The sequence below is a fragment of the Apodemus sylvaticus genome, chromosome 7 (genome assembly GCF_947179515.1).
Source record: "Apodemus sylvaticus chromosome 7, mApoSyl1.1, whole genome shotgun sequence".
NCBI lineage: Eukaryota > Metazoa > Chordata > Mammalia > Rodentia > Muridae > Apodemus > Apodemus sylvaticus.
Genome location: NC_067478.1, coordinates 48,791,962 through 48,816,028, shown reverse-complemented (window position 1 = coordinate 48,816,028; position 24,067 = coordinate 48,791,962). Strand labels below are relative to the sequence as shown.

The 24,067-nt window shown below is 43.1% G+C and overlaps 1 pseudogene; it reads left to right on the top strand.

The window, feature by feature from the left end:
- Nucleotides 1-446: 446 nt before the first annotated feature.
- LOC127689698 (5'-nucleotidase domain-containing protein 2-like) lies at nucleotides 447-23,563 on the top strand (annotated as a pseudogene).
- Nucleotides 23,564-24,067: the final 504 nt, after the last annotated feature.

Below are 24,067 nucleotides of genomic sequence, written 5' to 3'. Positions count from 1 at the left end.
GTGGATGAGACGGGAGAGCGCAGACCTTGAGGAGAGGCTCACAATGAGCGGAGTGAGGAACACAGCTCATCACAGTGCCCGTCCAGACCTGCTGACAGGACTAGCCCAACACCAGACCAGTCTCCCCCCAAAACAACGAGACTCCCACATTGTCTTTTTGTGGGATTCAATTAAAAACTGCCTCAGAAATTATGTCATAAATAGGTGTGGACACTAACTTAATGCAAGGCTCTCTGATGCAGCACTTCGGAATGGAGAGAAACTTCACGACCCAGCAGCTACTTGGCGATGTCCAGAAGCATTTTTCACTTTCACATGGAGGGTTGGGCTGCCATCCAATGCCAGGACGGCCCCCAGAGAGGAATTATACTGCCCAAAATATCAGTAGTGCGTGGGTTGGTGAACTACGCACTTGAGGACTAAAGTAGTAATAATAATCAGACGAAATGACCAGCAAGAGCTTAGAGTCTGACAGACATAAAAACCAGGCAAAACACAGAAGATATAACCACAGATATACAAATAGGAGGTTGCAGCTAGAACTTCAAGGTAAAGGTCTTACCTGGCATGGATGAAAACCCACGTTTGATCCCTAATACCACCACCAAGGAGGGGAAATGTTAAGCAATATAGAGATTTAAAAATTGCTTTTAGCCTTAAGATCAGGGAAGTTTTAAGAAATAATCCTTAATATCCATCTTAATAGGTTTTGGTTTGGTTTGGTTTGGCTTTTTGAGTAAGCTTAGGTGGCAATGGGGGAGGGTGTTGGGAGTTTTGGTTTTGGTTTTTTTTTTTTTTTATGGTGTGGTTTCAGTGGTGGGTTTGGTTATTGTTTGTTGTTTGCTTGCTTGTTTGAGACAGGGTCCCCTATGTAGCTCTGTCTAGCCTGGAACTTGCCATATAGATCAGACTGGCCTCAACTCACTGATCTGCCTGTCCAGTGCCAGGATTAAAGGTGTGCACCACCCACACCAGACCCTGTTGGTTGGTTTTCTGAGATGGAGTTTTGTTGGTTATCCCCATTTCTGGAATTCACTATGTAGTCCAGGTTTGCCTCAAATTTGCAGTGATCCTCCTGCTTCTGCTCCAAGCTTGTCCATCATGCCCAGCCAAACAAACCAGTGATAGCTTGTACTGGCTGGTTTTGGGTGTCAACTTGACACAGGCTGGAGTTACCACAAAGAAAGGAGTTTCAGTTGGGGAAGTACCTCCATGAGATCTAACTGTGAGGCATGTTTTCAATTAGTGATCAAGGGGGAGGGCCCATTGTGGGTGGTACCATCCCTGGGCTGGTAATCTTGGGTTCTATAAGAGAGCAGGCTGAGCAAGCTAGGGGAAGCAAGCTAGTAAGGAACATCCCTCCATGGCCTCTGCATCAGCTCCTGCTTCCTAACCTGCTTAAGTTCCAGTCCTGACTTCCTTTTGTGATGAACAGCAATTCGGAAGTGTAAGCTCAATAAACCCTTTCCTCCCCAACTTGCTTTTTGGTCATGATGTTTGTGCAGGAATAGAAACCCTGACTAAGACATAGCTGTAGTTCTTTTTAGTATAAATAAATAAAATAAGTGCAGAAACATTTGTTCTGTTCTACAATAGGACAGGATTCTGTGAGAAACAAAGTCCAGCAAATGAAGCCTTGAGTTCCATTCTAGCAGTACACTCACACTCACACACACACACACTGACTCATACTCATACCCAACATGTGTGCACATACATACAAACAAGCACTCACACACACATGCATACTTACACATACCCATACACGTGTGCTCACTCACTCTCACACACATGTTCACTGTACTGGCTGGTTTTGAGTGTCAACTTGACACAGGCTGGAGTTATCACAGAGAAGGGAGCTTCAGTTGGGGAAGTGCCTCCATGAGATTCAGCTGTGGGGCATTTTCTCAATTAGTGATCAAGGGGGAGGGCCCATTGTGGGTGGTGCCATCCCTGGGCTCGTAGTCCTGGGTTCGATAAGAGAGCAAGCTGAGCAAGCCAGGGAAAACCAGGCAGTAAGTATCATTTCCCTCCAGCCCCCACGGCCTCTGCATCAGCTCCTGCTTCCTGACCTGCTTGAGTTCCAGTCCTGACCTCCTTTGGTGATGATCAGCAATGTGGAAGTGTAAGCTGAATAAACCCTTTCCTCCCCAACTTGCTTCTTGGTCATGATGTTTGTACAGGAATAGAAACCCTGACTAAGACACACACACACAGACACACATGTACACACACTTACACACTCACACATATGCACATACACACAAGCACTCACACGCACACTTGTATACATTCACTCACACACTCACACAAATGTGTACATCACTCACGCACATGTGCACACACACTCACACATACTTGCACACACACACACACACACACACACAAGATTCAAATCTCAAACTCATATCTCTGGATAGCATTGGATCTTTGAATTAAAGGAAAAATTACAATGATAAAGACAAGAGACTAAAAAGGACACCTGCCCATCTTACTCTAGTTCTTTATGGAGGCAGGGAAACCCTAACATCCTTTCTCACAACCAGGTTTCAGCAAGGTTGGTCAGCATATAAGCACCACCATGTTCCCAATGCAAGACACTGTAGTAGGGAATTCCTCGTTGGTAATTAGTCAGACCTAGGAGAAGACCAAAAAATGTTGGCTTTCATTTGGTTTGGTTTTTTAAAACTGTATTTATTTTTGATAATTTCATACATGTAGAAAGTGAAACATGATCTGTCTACACCATCTCCCTATCCAGTTTCCCCACATCATCCCACCTCTCCCCCTCTACAGTATTGGATTTTTGTCTGTCGGTCTGTCTGTTTTCAAGACAGACTTTGTCAATATCTGGTTGACCTTGAACTCTGGATCTTCCTACAGTTACTGCATCCAGACAGATGAAAATATCCTTCGGATGTTCAGAACCGTATAAGAGTCGTGTCTCTTCATGGATGATCCTGAAGCATGTCACATGACAGGGTTCCCACCCTCCAACCTTCTGCATTTCCTTGGTGAATCAGGTCTGTGTGTACTGAGATAACATTTCCCAGATAACAGCTGATATTGAATAATCATCACTGTCTTGGTTCAGCCCTTGCTCACTAGGGTGCCTGAGCCCTAGTTTAAAACATCTTCAAGAGGTCTACTTTAATTTTTGTCATTCCACAGAGATGGAGAAAGATATGAAAATTGCAGATGGACAGAGGGATTCTGGCAGAGGCAATAATCTGCCAATGGGCAACATCATGGGAGAGCACAGAGCCTTCAGGAAACGTAAAGATGGTGATAGAGGCCCAGGTGATAGGTTCGGGAAGCTTGAGCCCAGTAGTGCAGAACAGTCTTAGACCTTGATCTGACCCACAGCCCTCTGTGTTTTGTAAAGTTTCTCTATTTTGGCTGAATTGCGATAACTCCACCTCCCCCCCCCAACCCCCCCCCCCACATTAAGTTGGTTTACATACTGAAAGTGGCTTGTTTGTCTACACGCTTGCCCTCCCCAACCTCATAGCTGACTCAGACTTAGCCTGAATCTTTAGTCACATGGCTTGAAATGTGACCCATTGCGGATGTCTACAGAAAGGGACTCACACATACATTGTACCACATACCTGAACTCCACTCTGAGCCAGTGCCATGCTGCTGTTTGCTGTCTGTGGTGATATTAACTCTTCAGCAAATACCTTATCCCAAGAGAAAATCCACCTCCCTTTCCCCCTTTGAACCTCAAACTCAAAACTTTTCACAGAATAAGTTTATTATTACACAGCAGAGTCGCAGGGCGAGCCAGAACAGTGTCTGGTGGGAACAGAGGGCAGGACCACTGATCTCAACCATCAACTGCTAGCTGACAAGTTCCCCTCCAGAAATTTTGAGAATGCCTGGGTCCTTTTTAAGATGTAAGGATAAGGAGAGGTCCAACACAGAAAGTTAATCCTTGAGAATACCTCCTGGTCACACTGCATGGTCAAGTTCACTTTGTCATGGATGAAGCCTGGATTGTTTGGGGGTCACCCAATCTTTCTCATACAAAATCAATATAGCTTTCCACACAGCTGTTTAGTACATGTCTTGCTGCTCAAGCCAATGCCCAGGCAGGAAATTTTCTAGAAGCCAGAGGAAAGGCAGTACCCCCTCTTCCCTATGGGAGAGCTCCAGCTCTGAGCAAATTCCCCAGACTTTCCCTTTGACAAAGAAAATCCACGCCAAAGGAGGTGGAAACAGCATTTCTGCTCCCCTAAGCCAGGCATTCAACCTTGTTGCCTTATTAAAGAGACTCATGGTCTTCCTTCCCATTCTTAGACATAAATAACCTTCAAGACGCACTGGAAAAGTCTGTTGGGGAATATGTTGCCAATGCCTATAATTCCAGCACTTGAGGCAAGAGGAGGCAGTAGGCTGCCATTCTGCCTACAAGGAGTCAATGAATGAGAAAGCAATTTAAAGAAGATGGGTAGAAATAATGTGTGTAATATACTTGCAAAATAAAATCTCTGTTAACATATCAGAAGTTATCCATCCTTACTCATGTTCTGTCAACAGTAAGATGATACTCAAAACTAATATTTTTGACAGTCTTTTTTGTGTTATTTGTTTTGTTTCAGATGGTATCTTCCTCTAAGGCCAAGGAAAGCTTAGAACTTTTGTTTAGGGATAACCTCAAACTCGCAGCAGTCCTTTCAAGTGCTGAAATTAGTTATCTGCCACCAGGTCCAGTTCTATCTATGTGGTATCTTTTAAAAACAGATTTATTTCTCATGATAGTTAAGTATGTGTGTTTGTAAGGGGGTATATGCACAGAGTGCAGGTGCCTCTGGATGATCAAGGCTGTGAGTCCTCCTGGAGCTGGAGCTATAGGAGGTTCTGAACTTCCAACATAAGTACTGGCAACCAAACCTGGGTTCTCTGCAAAAGCAGCAAGTGCTCTCAACCACAGAGCTAGGTCCCCTGCCCTTTTGTGACCTCATAAACTTGTTTTCATTAAGATGAAGCAGCTAGAGATGTTTTATAGAACTAGTTGTACTTCCATGCAATTTTCTTTTGTTAAGTCTCATCAAATCTGAATGTGTAATAGCAGCTGTATTTCTGGGAATATGTGATTGTGTAACACAAATTCCCGGGAAGTTATCTTGGAAATGCTAGTTCTCATGTTAGGAGAGACTAGATTAATGAGTGAATAGAAATGTTTGTAGCATGTTGAATTTAGCCTTTTATTCCTTTCTGAATAACATGGGTCTGTGTGTGGAAGGGGTGATGAGATCTGCCCTACCTCCATCCCTGACGTGATCCTGCTGGTAGAGGTTTGCCAGTCTTTGAAAGGCGGTTGCCCTCCAATTGTTCCTTATGAACATTTCAGAGAAGCTTCTGACATTTACCTTCAGTTTATTAATCATAAGAGCAAACTAAAACCTTTCCAGGGAAACTCGACCTGGCTTCTTCTTGGTATCTGCACAGACTGGACTCTCTGCATTTGTGTGCTTGTTTACTCCTGTTTGGAAACTGCACATTGCTGTATAGAAGTTCTGGTTAGACTTACTCAAAAGCAGTCAAAGTAACTATATGCATTTTGTTGCTACTGTGTAGCACCATTAAATATACTAAATCCAATGGCAAGCCCATTAAAATGCATCAGGAACTTGACAATCCCTGCTGGCTATTGGAAAAGCATTTCATACCACTCTAAAACATTAAGATTCATACTTCAGTTTGAGGAACTCTAAAGAGCAATCAAAGCCCTAAGTGGAAATATGATATATAATAGGTTTTGACTTCTCGGTAGTTAAAAAAGAAATCACAGAACCATACAACATTGAGAACAAGGCTTTTAGAACTATAGAAATTGACCTTCAACTTCTGAAGTCTAACAATTCTGACTGCCTCATGAAGGGCAGCTGTTTATTTGGCTTACCAAGAGCATGTAGGCCATATATAGTGAATCAGAAGTTCAAAGTCATCCTTTGCTAAAGAGTTTGATAAAGGTCAGACTGAGCTACATGAGACCTTATCTTTAAAGAAAAAATCCACAGAAATAAAAGAGCAAATCATTAGTATCATACAGTCCTTGAGTACCAACATGAACAGGCTTGTTCTTAGGAACAAGAAGAATTATGTTTTTTCTTGTTGTAGATGGGCCTGGTGCTGTTCCTAATGAATAAAGGAGCCAGTCACTGGGTGAGTAGGCGAGACTTCCAGGTTGGTCGGAGGAAGAGAGGAAGCAATAGGGAGTTACTTCCTTTTGGAACCTGGACAGCAGAGGAGTAAGATAAAGCTACCAGAGTTTCCTAGTATCATGGTGGATCCACAGTGATCCAGGGGAATCAGATTTTAATGAGGCTTACAAGATTAGGCTTTAGTTGTTGCACCCAGAGACTGAGTTACATTGCTTCTGAACTAAGTTTGTGTTACATTTTCTTTCACTCTGTGACTTGTCTGGGTTCAAGAGAGAAAGGTACAACAGCCAAGTGTGGGTTTGCCAGATGTGAGCCACAAAGGCCATGGGGGATCTGAAGCACAGGGATGGCATGGTAGCGACTGACCAAAAGGAACCAGCTAGGTGGAGAGATTGTAGAGTTCAGAGTCAGAATCTCCATGAGATAAAAACAGGTCAGCCATGGCCAGGCAGTGCATGGCTGACCAGGCTGCCGGGGCAGAGGCACAAAGCAAAGAAATGGGCCAGTTCTACATTTTTAATATTTTACTCAACAGTCTCTCACTTCTGCAAATATCATCTAGTGGATGTAACAAACAAAAAATCAGGATTTACACAAATTTTAATTAGAGCAAAATAAAATAATGATGAAGAATCAGGAGCACTTGTATTCAGTGCAGGAGCTTTTAAAGAAGAGAATCCTTCTCTGAAGGGTCTGTATAAATCACAGAAGTTGACAAAGAATATATGACATACATAAAATGGAAACTAGCCAGTTGTCAGTTATACATGATTATAATAACAGAAAGTATATGTGATTAATAAACATATAGAAGATATTCAAATATATATTATACATTAAAATTTAAAACATCCCAAACTTTTATACATCATGTATAAAAGGGCCTAAAATAAAATCTTTTAAGTCACTTGACTTAAAAATCATTTGGGTGCTCACGAGGTGGTACCACATACAAGCTGTTGTCTAGAAAAGAGGGTCTGGCCTCCATCAGAACAGCAAGCCATGAACCACTCATTCCTCAATGTCTGTAGCCTGCAGGTTTACCACTAGTATCCCATAACTGATAAAAGTCACAATCCTGAAGTAAAATTCTACAGAAAAATGAAACCAATTACATAAAGAAACAGATGATAGATAGATAGACACACAGACAAAGAGATACATGGATGATGGACAGATAGTAGATTCATAGGTAAGAGAAGGGAATGAAGACATTACTATGAAAATTGGCTCACATGATTATAGAAGCAGAGACATCTCTGATTTGCTGGCGGAGGTAGAGAACTGGAAAAGATGGGGGTGAAATTCAGTCCCCAGTTCTAAGAGCTAAAGAGTGGGAAAGAAATACTATAAGCCTGGCCCAGGTCCAAATTCTGAGAGCTAGAAGCATTTTCTGGAAGGAAAAGATAGAAGCTATAGTTGAGGGGAGAGGCTTCCCCTGAGCTCTGTCTCTACAGGGGCCTCATTATATTAGATTGTGCCCACCCACGCTGGTTGAGGAAGACCTCCTTTACACATTTTACTGACTCAAATGCTAATCTCTTCCAGAAACAACCTCACAAAGACATTGAAAAATAATGTTTTCCAGATATCTGAATATCCTTTAGCCTTGCAGTTCACATGACTCAGTATCTCCTGGGAAACATAAGACCCCATCAAACCTATAGTGTTGTATTGAAGGCCTGCACTCTTGAAGATCTTTATTCACCATCTAGTTTACTTAAATATGGGGTGGGTAAGTAGTATTTGATTAAAGTATATATTTAGGTAATATATTATGGATTATATCTCTTAAAAAATAGACTATGCATTTTATTAAAAACCTTCAAACATTCGAGTTTTTGTTCTTGTGTTTTGAGGAAAGATCTCAATACAAGCAAGGCTGTCCTGGGACTCACAAAGCTGGCTTCTGGATCACAATCCTCCTCACCCTTCCTGTCAGTTACAGCGGCCTAGCCTTATAAAGTTTTTTTTTTTCAATGCATATTTGGTATCCTTCTCTGAAAACCTGTGACTAAAAGATTTCAAGATTTTTTTTGGAATATTCATATGTATATAATGAGTTATTTGGGAGGTAGGACCCAAGTCTATATGTTTCACGGACATCTTATACCTTAGCCTGAAGGTGATTTTATTCAGTGTTTTGTTTTTTTTTAAAGAATGTCTGTTTTAACTTGCCACACAGGTCAAGTGTAGCAGCCTGTCAGTCTTCTGGTGTTTGCACACCTGGTCCCAGCTGGTGGTGCAGTTTGGGAAAGTTATGGAACCTTTAAGAGGTGGTGGAGCCTTCCTGAAGGAAGTATGGCTGAGGGTGAGCTGGAAGGCTTTGCCCTCTGATTCCTGTGTTCAGATGCAGTATGTTCAGCAAGTTTCTATGTGCTCAGCGAGTTTCTGAGTCTCGCCTTCTCTGCCTGTTGCCAGGACGGGTTCTATCCCTGTGGAAGTCAAACCAAGCCTTTTCTCCCCTAAATCGCTTCTTCTCAGGGTAATCTAAACATCAGAGGCAGACACTGGACAAACACAAATCTTACTTTTCCTCAGCTACTTTATATTCACCATTCCAGCCTAAGATAAGTCTCAGTAAAGCTGCCATTACGGATAATATTAGTTAAAAATTTCATTCCTAAGTTAATTAACTTGACAAAGCTTCGAGTCAGAATGAGAAACAATGCCAGTGACTCTCAGAAGTTTCTACACCCTCCAAAGCAAGTGGACTTCCCACCAAAAGTAGTTTTCCGTTTTCTATGGAGGCAACTCTCTATCTGTGGCAATGCTGACAGTTTCATAGGAAATTAGACAAAACTCGCTGTTAGCCTAGATACATTGCACTAAATAAAACTTCTCTGATCACGCATTTTGTGTAGCAAAACTCTTTTTTTTTTTTAAGCCTGGAAGGGGGAAAGAGGCAAGTTCGAGGCATTTGCTAACATAACTTTATTTTACATTATGTAGTCAGTCAACTCTTAGCCAAGGCTAACTCTGCCAAACAAGCCCCTTCCTCCTAGGATCCTGGTGCTATACACTTCCTGTTGAGATTGTGTAGAAAATAGAAGAGGTAACTATACATGGAGATATTAGTAATTCATAATAAGGCATCAAAGGCACAGCTTCATATATGCATTTGAACAAAGAATTAGGGCTGGATCTATGGAAGGCTGAGAATTTTAACTTTAGAATTTTAGTGATTACTGAGCAAATAAAATTTAAAGATTCTTAAAGAGATAAAGTTACCTACCTACCTTGTGCTTTTTGGTTTTATATTTTAAAAAGAACGTATAATGAGAAGACAGGAAAATCCTTTATCCTTACTGCAGTAACAGTTTCATCTATATAACATTTCAGATTTTAAGGTAATAACTTGGCTGGGAAAAGCCTATGAACCTGTCACACCGGGGGAAGACTCCCTGTTTGTTGTCCTTCCAGAGGACCCCAGTTCTGTTCCCAGCACCCACACGGTGGTCAGAACCACATGTAACTCTAGTTCAGGGGCCTGACATCCTCTTCCGACCTCCATGAGGACCAGGCACTCACGTGATATACATTAAAAGATGATTTTATAAACAGCACAAAAGCATGTCAACATCTTATCACTGAGGGAGACAACTTTCTGTTTATTCCTTAGCACCTTCAAATAGAACAAAAGTCATGTTCCCAAGAAGACAGTGTCACTCACATTCATCCCCGGAAACTGCATGCCTCCTGTGCTCAGCTGAACTGTGTAATGCGATCTTACACTTTGGCTATTTGAGGTAAAGGAAGCCCGTGGTCATGTCTGCTTCAGCTGAGTCTGATGGGCACGGGGAGACTACTAAAGCCCAATTGAGCCGTGTCCTGCGTCAGTTCCCAGGCTTGCTGATGGCAGATTGTTTGCAAGGAGCATTGTTTCACACTAAGTCTGAATGAGGATGAAGATGAGAGTCAGAGAAGCCGGGCATCAGAATGTCTTAAGTAGACACATGGTTGAGCTAATGTAGTTACAGTTAAATGATCCTTATTTACACAGACTCACTCTAAAACGAGTCAGAACACACTCAACATACAAGCAGAAATAACTACACTGGAACACACTTACCTAACTTAAAGTAGTATACAAATTTCACTTGAGTAAAAGGACCTAGTCAGTTTCCAGAAACGCATCATGATTTTCATCTGTCTAATGTCTTACACATGAGATATATGAAGATACATAAAGTTTAATTAAATAATGAAATAGACCCGGGCATTGGTGGCACACGCCTGTAATCCCAGCACTTGGGAGGCAGAAGCAGGCAGATTCCTAAGTTCCAGGCCAGCCTGGTCTACAGAGTGAGTTCCAGGACAGCCAGGGCTATACAGAGAAACCCTGACTCAACAAAACAAAACAAAACAACAACAAAAAATAATGAATATTTACATACTAAAAAAGCTTTCACCTTTAAAATATGCCTATTTGGTCCCCCATTAAGCCTTCTGCAGCATATTCTTATTTTAAATTTTCAAGATTAAGTGCTTTTATCATCATAGCTATTTTGTGATATTATTAACTCAACATAAGTCTACAAGATTTTAACTGCCTCAGTGGAATTGCACATTTTCCTTCAATGTATGAAGAAGCTATCTTAAAGTATGTATTAAAGATTAGGGTTAGTAAGTCTGCTTACTGGGTAAAGACACCTGATGTGCAAACTTAGTCACCTGAGTTTGACCCACAGAATCCACATAAAGGTGGAAGGGGAGATGGGCTCCACAGGGCTGTCCTCTGAACTCCACAAATGCTCTCTCTCTCTCTCTCTCTCTCTCTCTCTCTGTGTGTGTGTGTGTGTGTGTATGTGTGTGTGTGTGTGTGAGAGAGAGAGAGAAAGAGAGAGAGAGGGAGAGAGAGAGAGAGAGAGATACACATACAAAAAATAAAGTATATATTTAAAAGTATGAGGATAAAAACATAATTTTCTTAGAATTATGGTATATTCTCATGTTCACAAAGTCTCCAACTTTTGTGAGATTACTGGCTTCTTTGTTGTTGTTGTTGTTTGTTTGTTTTTGGTTATTTGGTTGATTGGTTTTGATTGGGGGGGCTTGTTTTGTTTTGTTTTGAGGCAAGGTTTCACTACGCTGCCCTGTGTAGTCTGGGATTCAGTCTGCTTTTCCCTCCTCAGAGCTTGCATTAAGGTGTGCTCTACCATGCCCAGTTGCAGTGGTTACTTTTTCATTACATTATTCTTTTACAATTATTGCCATTCTTCTATCAAGAAGAGGTTTTTCATTCCTCTTCTTTCCCTTTCTTTTGCTTTCCTTCATTCTTAAAAACAGGATCAATTCAAGCTCTTCTCAAATTCCCAACACTTCGGCCTCAGGCTTTGAAGCTCTGGGATCACAGGTGGGCCTGTGCCTCGACTTGCCTTTTCTCTTGAAGGCCACGAGGACTGTGTTTGTGTCTGGTGTGCTGTGGTTCTTTAGTATGTGTAAGGTTTGTTCCCCCATCCCTTTTGGAGATAGGGTCTTGCTGTGTAGCACTGGACGTTCTAGAACTCAGTGTGAGGCTGGCCTCGGACCTTGGTGATCTTCCTGTCTGTGCCTCTGGAGACTGGAATTACAGGCATGAGCCACCAGCCCAGTTTTCTATACTTTGGAAGAAACTCATAAATTAGCCAGCCTCTGTGAGGAAGCAGCACAGCAGCCCCATGCTCTCTGCATGGAGGAGTTCTGACCACTATTGACAGCAGGTTCTGGGCACAGCTTACTGTTCTGTTTCCAAGCATCTAGTCTACCTTTGCATAATCCCCTCCCCGGCTCATTTTCTGCATGAAAGAGGGGAAAAAATCGCAAGAGACAACTGATAAAATTTATTTTCATTTATATTAATTTTAATGGTGTGTTTTTTTCTGTATTAGAGTTCATCCACATATAAAGTTAAAATTAAGGACTTTTTCAACAAAATAGATTTTTACACCCACGCACACTAGGGCTCTGGCCTGAATGCTTTTGCCCATCAGTGGATGGTGTTTGAGAGCCATCTGGTGGATCCTTTGCTCTCTGCAACATGAGATTTTTATCAGCTATGAAAATGGCCCATCACTGTGGCTGACCACTGCAAATACTGGATAGAACACCTGCTTAGAGGCTATAGAATTCCAAAACACAAAGCATGACTACATGCATAGCACATGCTTTGAAGTACACGAATGGTTCCTTTTTGCTATGCTCAATTACTCTCTAATAATGAAAAAATTGAAAGTAAAAAGTTAAAAAATAAATAAATCCAGAGGCTGGTAAGATGACTCAGTTGTGAAAAAAACAAGAACAAAACAAAATGTGGCTATGGCTCAGTTGGAAGGATGCTCGCCTATCATGCATGAAACTCTGGGTTTCAATACCCAGTAATATCTAAAATGGGGCATGGTGACACACATCAGTAATTCCAGCATCAGAAGTTCAAGGTCATGCTGCCACCTAATGAGTTTTAGGCTGCCCTAGGCAACAGGAGACCTGTCTCAAAAAAAAGAAAAATCTAGCAGTGCTTTATTAATTTTTAGAAGTTAAGACAGAAACAAATTTCTTCATGGCATTTTTATAGCAATTTTGTTCTTATTTGTGCCCATCCCCCTGCCCTTCCCCACCCTCACCCCACCCCCTGCCTGTTTTCTTTTGCTTTTAATCTTTTACCCACAGCCTCCTTTCTGCTTTCATTGACACATATATTCCATTACTCTCTCCTTTACCTTCTCAACCTCCCTTAAGATCTCATCTTCCAGTTGGAGGGCGGTGGGGTTAGCGGGCAAGGGCATGGCGGGCAGGGGCATGGCGGGCGGGGCTGCAGCTCACCTCTGGCTGCCGTGCCAAGGCCTTGTCCTCACCCTCCAGTTTTCACGGTGGCCCACTGGGTCCCGGAGGCCTCCGCTGCAGCACCCCAGGCTCTCTGCCCGCAGATGGCAGGGACCTCAGCGAGCCCTTGTGGGTGTGTCTAGACTGGTGCATAACCTTCCGCCCTAAACCCCTACAGCCTCCTCTACCCAAGAGCCATCTACGCCAACAATGACATCGCCCGGCTTCAAGTCTGTGGCTTTGACTGTGACTACACACTGGCCCAGTATGCAGATGTGCTTCACCCTGAGATCGTCAGTGTCTCCCGGAACATCCTGAGAGAGCACTGCGCAACCCCGTGAAGATCTGGAAAAATTACAATGACCGCAGCTTTGCCTTCCGTGCCCTCTGCGATGACATTCAGAAGAGTTCTCTGATGAAAATAGATGCTTTCATTATGTACAACTGGGAACAGCCTCTAGGGGCCTCCGGCCTGTGCTGGATGATAAAGTGACTGACCTCGTATGGTAGCACCCAGCATATGCCACTATAACAGATGAGCGGCTCTATGGCAAGGGCCCATCCATCAAACAATTCATGGACATCTTCTTACTACCAGAGACGCCACTGCTGTCCTGTATGGTAGACTACTTTCTGGGCCATGGCCTGGAGTTTGACCAAGTCCACCTCTCTACAAGGGTGTGAGAGATGGCGCCCAGGATGTGACAGGCCTCCTGTAGCCGCGGAGTGAGTAAGAGATGGCAGAGTACATCCTGAGAGGGAACGAAACATTTGCAGTCCTGAGCCGCATGGTAGCCGTGTAAAACAGCTGTTCCTCATCACGGAAAGTCCCTTCCGCTTTGTGGACAAAGGCATGCGGCACATTCTAGGTCCTGATGGGCTCCAACTCTTCGATGTAGGGCGGTGTCTAACTTCAGGGAAACATTTTTAACTTTCTTCCTCTGACAGAATGGCAGGTGCTGCGTGTGTCCTAGTTTGGTGACCACCTCTAGGATGACTTGGAAGATCTCACGCTGCAGCCTGACAGGCACCCAGGAGTGCTCATCTCTGAGCTAGAGCATGATGAGATCTGCATCATCAACACACAACAGCATGTGCATTGGTTGGCCTGGCTGCAGATGCTCGCTGGATGGCTAGCGCGGCTGCAAACTTGCCGGGATGCACGTTCTGGCTGTCTGGATGAAGGAGCTGCAAGAATAGAGTCGCATCACTCTGTTCAACGCTCGGTTTGTGAGCATCTCCCGCACCCTCCATAACCCACTTCTCCAGGAACCTCATCTGCTTCTCTGACCTGTACATGGCCTCCCTCAGCTGTCTGCTCACTACCGTGGGTTCACTTTCTACCCAGGCCGCATACCCCTGCACCCTGAGGCACCCCTCTGGATGGACCAGCTCTGTACTGGCTACATGAAGATACGCATTCTTGATGAAAAAGGACCCACATCCACTAGAGGCACTTTTATTGTCCTAGACAGACCATTCATTTTAGCCCCAGCCACCTTGACAAGCAACAAAAGTAGTCTCTTAAAAAAAAATCTCATTTTCCTCTCCCATGGTCTACTCCAAGCTTCATTCTATCTCTGTCCTTCTCTGTCTCTGTCTCTATCGTCTCTCTCTGTGTCTGTGTGCCTCTCTCTCCATATAGGATACCCACTTCACAGAAAAATGTGGTATTTATTAGTCTGAGTATTGCCTTATTGCACTTAACATAATGATTCCCAGTTGTGTCCATGAACTTCATGTCAGAGGACAACTTTGTGGAGTCCGTTAGCATCCTATGGAAATTCTGCATCAAGCACCTCTACCTAGTTAGCCATCTTGCCCAATTCACATTTTCTTTACATTTGAGTAAAATTCCATTGTGCATGTACATTATAGTCATTCATTTATCTGTGAGTAGTGCAGCAGTAAAAAAAAAATGATATGCAAATATCTCTGAGATAGGACTTTAGAGTTCCTTGGCCAGGAGACCTGCAGCACAGCTGTGTGGTCAGTCTATCTTGATTTCCCCAGTGGCTGCTCTAGTCTATAAGGATCCCTCGGTCACCACATCCTCGTTGATATTTCAACCATTTGTTACCATTTGCTTTCTTGATAGTAGCAATTCTAACTGGGGTGAGATGTCCTTATAGAGCAATTTTAACATGCATTTGTGCAGTGGCTAAGGATGATAAACATTTTCTCAAATATTTACTGGCCATTTGTAGTTCTCTCTCTTTTTTTGATTTATTTATTTATTTTATGTATATGAGTACTGTAGCTGTACAGATGGCTGTGAGCCACCATGTGGTTGCTGGGATTTTAACTCGGGACCTCAGGAAGAGCAGTCAGTGCCCTTAACCGCTGAGCCATCTCTCCAGCCCCATTTGTAGTTCTCTTAAAAATATCAGATAAGTTCATTAGCTGGCTTGTAGATTGGATTACTTGTATTTATATTATTGCTTATATTTGGTGTTTAATTTTTTTTAGGTTTATGTATTTATTTATTATGAATAGTGTTGTGCGTGCATGTATGCCTGCACACCAGAAGGGGGCACCAGATCTTATTATAGATGGTTATGGGCCACCGAGTGGTTGCTGAGAACAGAACTCAGGACCTCTGGAAGTACTCTTAACTTCTGAGCCATCTCTCTTCCGAGCCCTGGTGTTGAAGGTTTGCTGTTCTTTACATATAATAGATAATACCTCCCTGTCCAGTGTAGCTGGACAATGTTTTTATCCCACTGTTTCAACTGTCTCCTCATTCTGTTCACTTTACCTTAAATGCAGAAGCTGTGTGTGTGTGTGTGTGTGTGTGTGTGTGTGTGTGTGTGTGTGTGTGTGTATGTAATGTGTCTGGGTGCCTCCAGAGGCCAGAAGATGGTGTTGGATTCCCCTGAAGCTCGACTTATAGACAGTTGTGATCCACTGGCATGGGTACCTGAAACAGAACTCTACTCTGTAAAGGCAGCAAGCTGTCTTTCTGCTGAATCATCTCTCTAGCCTCCACCTGCTCTCTAGAGTGTGGAAATTTGTTTCTGCTTTGCATGGATACAATTTTCCTCAATATTCACTTTATTTTTAAATTCCGTTTTATGTCCTCATATTAATCAGTAAGAAAAGTTAAGCAAAATATGCAAGAATGAGTCCTTTCTCAATGTGGTTTTAGTTTTACTCAGTGCTTTTACAAAGCAGGTCCCGAATGAAGTGCCACATCAACTCCACAAACCCTTTCTGTGATCCCAGTGTTACCCGGATACCAAAACTGGATAATGACAAAAAACAACTCGAAGAAAACTATAGACCAATTTCCCACAAAGAACACATGTAAAACTTCACAATAATGTTAGGATCGATGATTCACAGAAGAATGACACCCCAGACTCAAATAGTATGTAAACACAAAGAGTGTTTTATTCTGCAGAAGTCCAGCATGCTGGGCTCTCCTCATTACCAAGCAAGTGAACTTATAGGCTCGATTCACATCACACCGGAATTCCAGGGTAGGTGGCCTTATCTTGCTCTGTCTCTCAAGGACATTCTGGAACTATTACTGGGGTATGGAGGCTGGAGCCTGGGGTTTTTCCTATTAGTGATTGACTTAATCTTCTTAACTGCCAATTTGAAGTCTGTCATGGGATCAGCCCAGGCTTCTTAGCAACACTGATCAACATCGGGCAACAGGGCAACATGAGGTTCTGACTCTAAGGGACAAGAGTCCAGATCTACTGATTTGTAAATGTCCTTCCACTGGACACAGGGTTCTTATTGTCAATTGCTGTCTATTTTCTGCTCCCTCAAGAGGGGTGGCCCCTGACAAGAAGCAGATCACTATTAACTCAGGTGAGGTCAGGTGAAGTCTTAATTGGTCAGATAAGGCTGGAGCCTGTGATGGGGCAGTGGAAGGAAAAGGCAGAGTTGAAATTTTTAGAAAGGAGAAAGAGGAAGAGGAAAGATAGATGGGATAGAGGATGAAGGGAAAAGGAGATGAAGATGAACCAGAACCACGTCTGAAGGAGCCACAGGTAGCCAGGGATTTCATAGCTGGGCAGTAGAGTAAAGCAGGGTCCATTTGCCCAGTTTGTATTCTTTTGCACGGGAATTTTGTGGTTGGAGATGTATCATTATAAATCTGGCTGGTATATCTCTAGTGTTATCTGGTGGATCTGAGCGAGCAGTAACTGGCTTTCTGCAGGCCAGCCACAGGGGTAGATGGCCAGGGGCATGTGAGCTGCCTGATAACAGACTAACAGACTGGCCACAGGAACCAGGGCAAGATGGCCGCTTTGGGATGGCCATCAGGGTGGGCAAGACTGCCAATGCCAGTGCCTAGCTGAAACTACACGCAACAGGCTCTGTTCTTCCATCATTTGGAAATCAGAAATGTACTAGGGAGGTTAGCACATAGCAACTACTGTTTCCAAAAGTAAACTGATTCCATTGATCCATCACGTGAACAAACCCCCTATTATTCTAAGAGCATGAGATGCTCTTCTACCCCCACTGTCCCCACAGACACCAGTCTTGTGTGTCGGGCACAGATCAGTTGTTCTTGTCTAGTTCTCTGTCATTGCCAAAACCATTTTCATCATTGGTTCCCCTATCCCAGTACTGGGTATTGAACACAGGGACATACGCATATTTTCTAGGCAAATACTTTACCAATGATAAGTTCCCAGCCTTTTCAATCATTTTGTGTGTTGAGTCAAGGTCTAATGGAAACCACTACAGAAAACCACACTGTTCAAAATCCATTGATTGTGAGTGCCCAGCCCCAACAGGTGTGTGTGTGTGTGTGTCAGAACTCCTGTACCTAAGGTTGTAGAAGAGGGCAACAGAGGGCAACAGAAAGATCATAACGAGCCAGAGGACCAGGAAGTCTGCCGTGAGAGTGTATCTCCTAGACTACACACATGCTGCCTCAACAATATGGCTGCCAGAACAAAACCTAAACAATGGCAATACCAGTAGTCATGCTAATATAGAAGGGGGAGATCTCAAAGACCTACAAGCAAGTGATGACTGTGAAGAGAGGGAGGATTATCTCTTCTGTGGGATGAGCCCCCTGATTGGTTTATTCAATATATAGTGGTCATCCCAGAATCATACACAGGAAAGCAACACTAAATGGATTCAGCAGGATTTATTTATACATTTATGTGCACATTCATATTTGGCAATAGTAATCAAAGAAAACAATGCCATCCATTTCAGAGGGAATGAGAAGGTTGAGGAAGGAAAACGAAGGGGAGAAATTATGCAATTAATTATATTTTAATTACAAATTTATAAAATAATAATTTTTGGTCCTCCTATGTAACCTCCTGTAGCAGGGATTACAGACCTGTGCCTCCTACATGGCAAGTTCAAGACTAGCCTGGGACACATGAAATTCTGTCACCAAAAAAATAAAGTGCCTTGGAAGCATGAAGACCTAAATTCCATCTCCTGAATCCACATTAAAAACAAAACAAATCAAAAAGCAGCTGGACACATTGATGTGCACTTATGACTCCAGCACTGAGAGCCAGAGGTAGGTGGATCCCTGGGGATCACAGTCCAACTGGTCTAGCCTAAACTAGTAAACGCCAGGTTGATTAGTAACTGTTTCAATAGTTAAGGTGCAGACTGGAGAGATGGGTTCCCAGCACCTATATAACGGCCCACAACTGTCCTTCACTCCAGTTTCAGGGAGCCTGCTGCCCTTTGCTGCCTCTGTAGGCACCAGACACACGTGTACTGCACTTACATACATGCAGGCATAAATGTTCATACTCACAAAATATAAATCAATTGGACCGGAGAGATGGCTCAGCGGTTAAGAGCACTGACTGCTCTTCTAGAGGTCCTGAGTTCAAATCCCAGCAACTACATGGTAGCTCAAAACCATCTGTAATAAGATCGGATGCCCCCTTCTGGTGTGTCTGAAAACAGCTACAGAGTACTTACATAGAATAAATAAATAAATCTAAAAAAAAAATTTTAAAAATATAAATCAATTAATTAACATTTAAGAATAAAGTGAATTAACTCCTGAGATTTTCTTCCTGCCTCCATGGCATAGCAGGTGTCCTTGTACATGTATCTGCACATGCAGAGAGCACAGAAACTTATGCTCTCGATGCAGTAGTTCCTAGAAATAGATCTTAAAGAAACCATACAAAATGTTATAGAATAGAAAATTTCCAACATTATAAAGGTGATTTGTGGGTCTACTTAGTGGAATAGCACATAGACATCAAAATGTTTAAGAACAAAAAGCTGAGCATAATGGCCCACAACCGTGATCACAGCACTTAGGGTCAGACACGAGAAGGTCGTCACAAGCTCAAGGCCAGCCTGGTCTATAAAGCAAGTTCAGGCCAGGTAGGGTAGGGAGTAAAAACCGAACACGAGTTATCAATACACATAGACAAAACCTAGAAGAGGCCGTGCATGCAAGAAATGCGAAAAGAGAAAGGCTGATTTGTGGTGGTGCCTGGGTGCCTTTTAAATGGTTTAAGTTGACCTTGTTGTTCAACAGGTAATAGGGCAAGTGCTTCATGAAGCCAGGGCTGACTTCAGACTCATTACAGAGCCGAGGCTGGCCTTGGCGCCTTATCCTCAGGCTCCCGCAGGCTCCTGAGCACTGGGATCTCCAGTGTGCTCCACCACGCCTGGCTCTAGGACTGGGTGGGACACCAGCGATACCTGGTACCCGTTGTGAGGCCTTCTTCCATTTTCCTTTCCTTGCAGGCGGTTCCCGTGTGGTACAATGAGAACAAGCAACTGCTTTCTATGCCGCTACTGCAGGAGGTGAGCAGAGCATTTGACACAGCGCCTCACACTGAAGAACGGCGTAGGACATACGTACGTAGGATTCCAGATGTTAGTCTCTGTATTTTAAAACTGTTTCTGCCTAGTTAGCACTAATTCTAGCCACATGCTCAGTATGAAGCCATGCAATCTTAAGCCATGATCACCATCTGAAAGATCTAAGAGGAAATCTCAGTTCTGAGGTGAACGACGTGAGGAATGATAAAAGCACAGGTTGCATCTCTTCATTTTCTTCCACCCAGGTCATAAACTAATGGCAAAATCAAATAATCACATTCATACCTCTGCGATCCGTTTTCAAATCCTAACTCTAACTGCATTCACACAATACATGAGGATCAGGCCTCATTAATGAACCAACAGCGACAATAAATTAGAGAAATAATGTGATATGAAGAAGTGGAGACTTACCACAGCCACCGTCACTGCCTTCCAGAAGCTTCTGGGCATTTTAGTTTGCTAAAGACTTCGAAGATGAAAAAATGTAGAAGTTACTTCTCTATTTTCAGGTCTGTGGCTGGAAAGTGTTTTCAAATGTCTTTCTTTGGTTAGCTCAGAGGCAAAATAAAACATAATAGTGTACAAATATCTCCCTCTCGTTGGCAGTGTCTCATTATACATAAAACTTATCTCAAAATGCCGCTCTAGTTACACATCTGTGGAGGAAGTATTGTCTTCCACCAAGGCATGCTCTTTATTTGGTCAGACAGGAGATTTGGGGTGGAGGGAGGACTAGAAAGACAATTTTTGTTTCTCTAGTCGTGGGAGTCAAGTACGCGCTGAGGACATATTTGTCATGCTTGCCACATTTTTGTCATAGCCTTGTCTAACAGAACCAGGAGTGAGCCTAGAGGAGAGAAGAATGGTTGCTGTGTGTGGCAGCGGGAAGTGGCACCGGCTGCCTGACTCTCCTCCTCCAGGACTGCCAGGACAATCTCTGTAAACACAGCTTTGCAATCCTGAGTGTAACTCAGGATTTCTTTTTCTATTTGTTTGTTAGATGTGTATCTTGTTGTTGTTGATTTTCTTTATTTTTGAGGCAAGGTCTCTTGACGTAGCTAAGACTGTCCTTAAACTTAAGAACCTCTTGAGTGTGTGCCACCATACCTCAGAGCTTCACTTCTTCTTCAAGTCTTTGTATACCGCTTGACATTCATCCTTTCCAACCAGCCTCCATGACCAAGGCAACTCTTATAAGGACAACATTTAATTGGAGCTGGCTTACAGGACCAAACGTTCAGTCCATTATCATCAGGGTGGGAGCATGGCAGCATCCAGGCAGGCATGGTGCAGGGGGAGCTGAGAATTCTACATGTTCATCTGAAGACTGCTAGCAGAATACCTCCCCCTAGACAGATAGGACAAGGGTATTAAAGCTCATGCCCACAGTGACACACCTACTCCAACAAGGACACACCTACTCCAACAAGGCCACTCCTGAGCCTAGCATATGGCAAACCATCACATTCCACTCCCCGGCCCCATAGACTTGTTCAGACAGATGAGTCTATGGGGGCCATGTGTATGTAGCCATAGCATAATAAAAAAAGTACATTTACTCCAACTTCCAAAGTCATAGTCTATAACAATCTGAACAATGTTAAAAGTTCGAAGTCTTTTCTGAGATTCATCCAAGTCTCAGCTACTCTATGCGATCCCTTCAAAACCAGTACCACCTGGATGAATCTTACATGTTAACAAATCCAGCTGCAACATGAGGAACAACCTCAGCTTTCTCTGGAACACAGCTTCTTTGTGCTCGCAGAAAACACTTCCCAGAAGATTTCAGCTCAGTGATACTGGTCTCTTCTTTATCACCGCTAATTTCTTATCTCCAGCTAAGCAGCATCAGTGGTCCCTAGAGTCCCTTCCATTCTTGACTTTAAAGCCAGAGCCACATGGCCAAAGCTTCCAAGTTCTGCTGCTTGCTGGGGTTGGAACATGCCCCCCTATTCTATTACATTATCACCAGCTTTCTCCCTCACTCAATAAGTTTAGCTGTCCTGGAACTTTCTCTGTAGATCTCTTGAACGCAGAGATCTGCATGGCTGTCTCCTGGGACTAAAGGCATGTACCACCAGGCCGAGACTTAAGCTTTTCTTCACCTAGAACTCGCTCTGTCTCAGGCTGACCTTGATCTCAGAGATCGACTTGTCTTTGTCTCCTGGGATTAAAGGTGTGTACCACAACGCCTAGACCTAAATTTAGCTGGGTGGGATCTTGCCCCAAAGTCCCACTCCCTTAATCTGTTAATTCCTATAACATAGGATTTAGTTCCATTCTACTTCCTGGTGCCCCTTTAATACTCAAACCATATATTTTATATTTTTCCTTTCTAAGTTTGTTATATTTGTTCAAAACACTCTTCATGAGACTTAACCAGAGAATAAAGGCTCTGCTGGGCTTTTTTTTTTTTTTTTAGACTTTCTTTGTCATGCAACTAATATAAATCTCTTTATCTTAGCCTCAGGTAGACTCTTCAGACAAGGGTAAAGAGCAGCCACATTCTTCATCAAAATACCACAAAAACAGTCTCTAGGCCACATACTGAAATCCATCTCTCCTGAAACCTCTTGGGCCAGATCTGTACGGTTCAAATCACTCTCAGCAGCAAAGCCTTCCATATTCCTACTAGGATAGCCCATTCAGCCCCATTTAAAGCATTCCACCACTTTCTAAATCCAAAGTCCCAAAGAAAGCCATGGTCAGGCCTATCACAGCAATATCCCAGTCCTGGTACCAATTTATGTCCTAGGGTCTTACTGCTGTGAACAGACATTATGACCAAGGCAACTCTTATAAGGACAGTGTTTAACTGGGGCTGGCTTACAGGTTCAGATGTTCAGTCCATTCCCATCAAGGTGGGTGCACAGCGGCAGCATCTAGGCGGGCATGGTGCATGAGGAGCTGAGCGTTCTAAATTTTCGTCTGAAGGCTGCTAGGAGAGAAGCCTGGCTTCCAGGCAGCTAGAACAAGAGTATTAAAGCCCACGCCCACAGTGGCACACCTACTCCAACAAGGCCACACCTTCTAATAGTACCATTCCCTGGGCCAAGCATATACAAACCATCACAGCACCCCAATAACAGAGCTAGACTAGTTCAATCAGACTAGTCCAATCTGTACCTTTTGTACCTTGGCACTGTTTACAATTTATCTAAATTCTCATCATCTCTCAACATACAACATGTGGAAGTCTGAATGAGAATTGCCTCCCATAGGCCCAGGTACTTGAAGACGTAGTTCTCAGTTGGTGACGCTGTTTGCTGGAGGAAGCCCATCACTGAACGTGAGATTGGAGAGATCACAGTCTTACAACCCGGTTCGCTCTCTGCTTTGTGTCTGGCATCAAAAATGTGATCTCTGGGCTTTCTGCTTTGGCCCCTGCTACCATGCCTCCCCTACCTGACTGGACTGACTCTCCCTCTGGAAGCAGAAGCCAAAATAAACTGTTTCTCCCAAAAGTTGGTTTTGGTCATGGTGTTAAACTTACAGAAAAAAAAAATTGATGGGCACACAGCACCAGCAGTTCCTCGTTTGTGAAAACTCATCCAGACTTAATCCATAATCTCTCAACACCCCCTAACTCTCGCCTGAACTCCTCTTTAGCTTAGTCAATACTCCTTTGTACTTCTGTCACTTCAAGTCTTAATGATAAGGATGCAGTCAGTGGTAGAGCGCTTGTCTAATATGTCCATGCTCCTGTTTCCACCCTTATGTGCTAAAAGACAATTAGCTATGTCTTTTTCATGATTTATCTCTTCCAGCTGTTAGAGATAGCAGCCATTGCATCATAGGAACAACAATTATGAGTACCACTGTTGTACATTGTTTTACTGTTTGCAATTAATCATTTCTTCCCTCTGGCAAATATATTTACAAATCCCTGTTGACTTTGGTCTTGAATATATTACTTTATACGTGGGCTATTCACTATGAATCATTTCTAAACAGAAGCTATTAGATGCTTACTAAGACTCACAGAGTCCCCTAGTTCCTGTACCCTCTACCACAAGAAAAACATGAGTTGGACCAAGAATGTCGTTCAAAAGAGGAACATTGCTTAGCATATGCAAGGTCCTAGATGTGCTCTTCAATACTAGAGGGGGAAGGAAAAGGAATGGAGAAGGGGAGGAGGGAACCCCTTAACCCTGAAATAAAGTCTCACAGATAAGCAGTTTAGAAAGCATTTCTGCTGGGACTGGAGAGACAGCTCAGCTGTTAAAGACTCACTGTTCTTCCAGAGGACATATACTGGCTGGTTTTGTGTGTCAACTTGACAAAGGCTGGAGTTATCACAG